The 3318-nt window shown below is 53.9% G+C and overlaps 1 pseudogene; it reads left to right on the forward strand.

The window, feature by feature from the left end:
- The first annotated feature begins 402 nt into the window (after positions 1–402).
- Positions 403–504, forward strand: LOC115838182 (annotated as a pseudogene).
- The last annotated feature ends 2814 nt before the right edge of the window (positions 505–3318 follow it).

Raw genomic sequence — 3318 nt, forward strand, 5'->3', positions numbered from 1 at the left:
GTGACGTGGACATTTCCAAGCTCAAACAGGGTCCAGCCTCTTCCCTGTTAGTTTTGGGCCCCACATCTGGGGCTGGGGAAGGGAGTGAGAGGAAGGGATGGGACCACTTGGAAAAAGATCACAGCCTCTGGGGTGGGGGAATTCCCCCCAGAGCCAGGCTGGGCAATGCTGCCAAGCAGTCAGCACCCAGCCTAGGATGAGGAGCTGGCTCAGATGTTTCTCACTTCCTAAAAAGCTCAAAGTCAGTGGTTACAAGATCAAGAGCGTGTTGTGGATATGGTGTATCTTGCCCTCAGCAAAATGTTTCATAACATCTCTCTTAGAGGATGGAGAATATAATAGCACATTCAGTGCTTTTATAGGGAGAGTGAAAGGCTGTCTTAGGCACCATGTGGGTGCTGTAAGACTATACTTTCAGGGATCATTTCTACAGTTCATGACTAGAGAAGTTTCTCTCTGTAGAACACATTTGGTTGCTGGGATCAGAAACCCATTCAAGCTAGCTCCAGTGGTGGACTATTGGAAGAAGATAGGGAAGTCACAGCTTGTCCCCAGATGGTTACTCACCACACAGCCCCTGGCTCTGCCCCTCTCTCCCCTGACCACCCTCTTTCTCCATTTCCCATGATTCCCCCAGAGCTCTCGTGATCTTTCCTATCATTACCAGCCAAGTGCCCCTGTAGTGGATTGAATTGTGCCCCTCCCAAAATTCATGAACATTTGGAACCTCAGAATGTGACCTTATTTGGAAATAGGGTCTTTGCAGATGTAATCATTTGAGATGAGATTATGTTGGGATGTACATCCAGTGACTGGTGTCCTTATAAGAAGAGGAGGCTGGGCTGGGTGCAGTGGCTCACGCCTAGAATCCCAGCAATTTGGGAGACTGAGGTGAGAGCATCACTTGAGCTCAGGAGTTTGTGACCAGCCTGGGCAACAAAGTGAGAGCCCATCTCTACAGAAATTTTAAAAATGAGCTGTGCATGGTGGTGCACAACGGTGGTCCCAGCTACAGAGGAGGCGGGGGCAGGAGGATCATTTGAGCTCGGGAGGTCGAGGCTGCATTCCAGCCTGGGTGATGGAGGTAGACCTTGTCTTTATTTATTTATTTATTTATTTATTTATTTATTGAGATGGAGTTTCGCTCTTGTCACCCAGGCTGGAGTGCAATGGCATGATCTCAGCTCATTGCAACCTCCACCTCCAGGGTTCAAGCGATTCTCTTGCCTCAGCCTCCCAGATAGCTGAGATTACAGGCACCCGCCACCATGCCCGGCTAATTTTTTTATTTTTAGTAGAGATGGGGTTTCACCATATTGGCCAGGCTGGTCTCAAACTCCTGACCTCAGGTGATCCACCCACCTCGGCCTCCCAGAGTGCTGGGACTACAGGCATGGGCCATCCCGCCCAGCCCTGTCTCAAATTTAAAAACAAAACCAGAAAGGCTGGGCGCGGTGGCTCACGCCTGTAATCCCAGCACTTTGGGAGGCCGAGGCGGACAGATCACGAGGTCAGGAGATCGAGACCATCCTGGCTAACACGGTGAAACCATGTCTCTACCAAAAAAAACAAAAAACAAAGAAACAAAAAACAAAAAAAAAATTAGCTGGGCGTCGTGGCAGGCGCCTGTAGTCCCAGCCACTTGGGAGGCTGAGGCAGGAGAATGGCGTGAACCCGGGAGGCGGAGCTTGCAGTGAGCCGAGATCGCACCACTGCACTCCAGCCTGGGCAACAGAGCGAGACTCTGGCTCAAAAAACAAAAACAGAAAGAAGAGGAAAGGACACAGACCACAGTCACAGAGAAAAAAGGTCACGTGAAGAGGGATACATGGAGGGAAAGCAGAGGCTGGAGTGATGCTGCTACAAAGAATTCTTGACCAAAGAACACCAGAGACTGCCAGGAACCACCAGTGGCTGGAAGAGGCAAGGAAGGCTTCTCCCCAGAGCCATTGGAGGGGGCATTGCCCTGCTGGCCCATGGATTTTGGAGTTAGCCTCCAGAATTGTGCAAGAATACATTTCTGTGTATTAAGCCACTGAGTCTGTGGCTGTTACCACAGCCCTGAGAAACTCACACAACCTACACCTGGAAGCTGGATTCCTTCAGCTTCTGTGTTCTGATTCCAAAGTCTGGGAGAAAGCAGGATGGGCCTAGCTGGGGTCAGGTGTCTGCCCCACAGAACCCACAAGCCACTAAAGCTAAGGGCAGGGAATAGATGTGGGTTTCAGAGCTGCCCCTTCCAGTATCCTTGATAACCATCGCCCTATCCAAAAGGCATTAATTCATATCTCAAGGTCAATTTGGAGGGAGGTCTCTCCAGGCAAGCCCCAGAGTTCTGTGCGTTCTGCACACCTATCAGCTCCTGGGGCAAAGACACAGAAGGCTGTAGCCACCCGTGTGGATGAGACAAGGCCAGGAAAGTACCGCTCTGATGACAGAATCAGAAGGGCTCTGTGCAGGTTAGAGAGTTAGCAAGGTGATATTGAATGAGGACGACGATAAAACCCAACTCTTGGGTTCCAAGAGTCAACTTCACAAGCAAAATGTGCACGACGCCTGGCTTCACGGCGGCAGTGCCTTGTGAGAAAGACCTGAGGATTTTCTTTGACCAGCCAGCTTAGAGCTTCAGTTGCACAAAAAGCACAGCACTTTTGGCTGGGCTGGGGCGGTGATAGGCCTTTCGAGCTCGGTGCAGCCCATACCCAAGACAGAGAAGCAACACAGGCGCCTCCAGAGAACCAGAGGTGCGACCGGGCCACCAGGCTAGGTGGCAGAGGTTGCTGGGTAAGGGAGAAGTAGGATGCCTGGGGAGAGGTGAGCGGAGTTATCAAACTAAGGTTCCCGGGCAATGATGGCGCCAGGAGGCAGAGCGAGCAAACGAGGATGATCTGGGGTCTATTCCAAAGAGGTGGCGGGGGAGGTGGTGCTGGTGTGCCCCCAAACACAGCCATCTCGGCTCCAGAGCCCTGGAGAGCAGTTCCCGGGTTCACACGGACTCTGAAGACAAGCGTATTCTGCGGGCGGGCGACTCCTGGAGAGCCCACGCCCAGGCTGGCCTCAGGGGTCCGCTTCTCTGCTTCTCGCCCCGTGCCCGCAGGCGACAGAGTGGCTGGTGTGCTCGGGGGGCCTCCCAGGGCGCGGCGGCCTGCGACCCTGCCACCTGGGGCTGCTCCCTTCGGAACCTCCTGTTCGCAGGCGGCCCCTCGGCCGTCCGCTCGGAGCTGGGGCGAGGGGCTGGCGGCGGCGGAGGGGGCTGGCGGCGGCGAGCGGCGCGGCCCCAAGTTTATGCTAATCCGCAAAGAGCCCGCCTCCCGCCTC

The sequence above is a fragment of the Nomascus leucogenys genome, chromosome 13 (genome assembly GCF_006542625.1).
Source record: "Nomascus leucogenys isolate Asia chromosome 13, Asia_NLE_v1, whole genome shotgun sequence".
NCBI lineage: Eukaryota > Metazoa > Chordata > Mammalia > Primates > Hylobatidae > Nomascus > Nomascus leucogenys.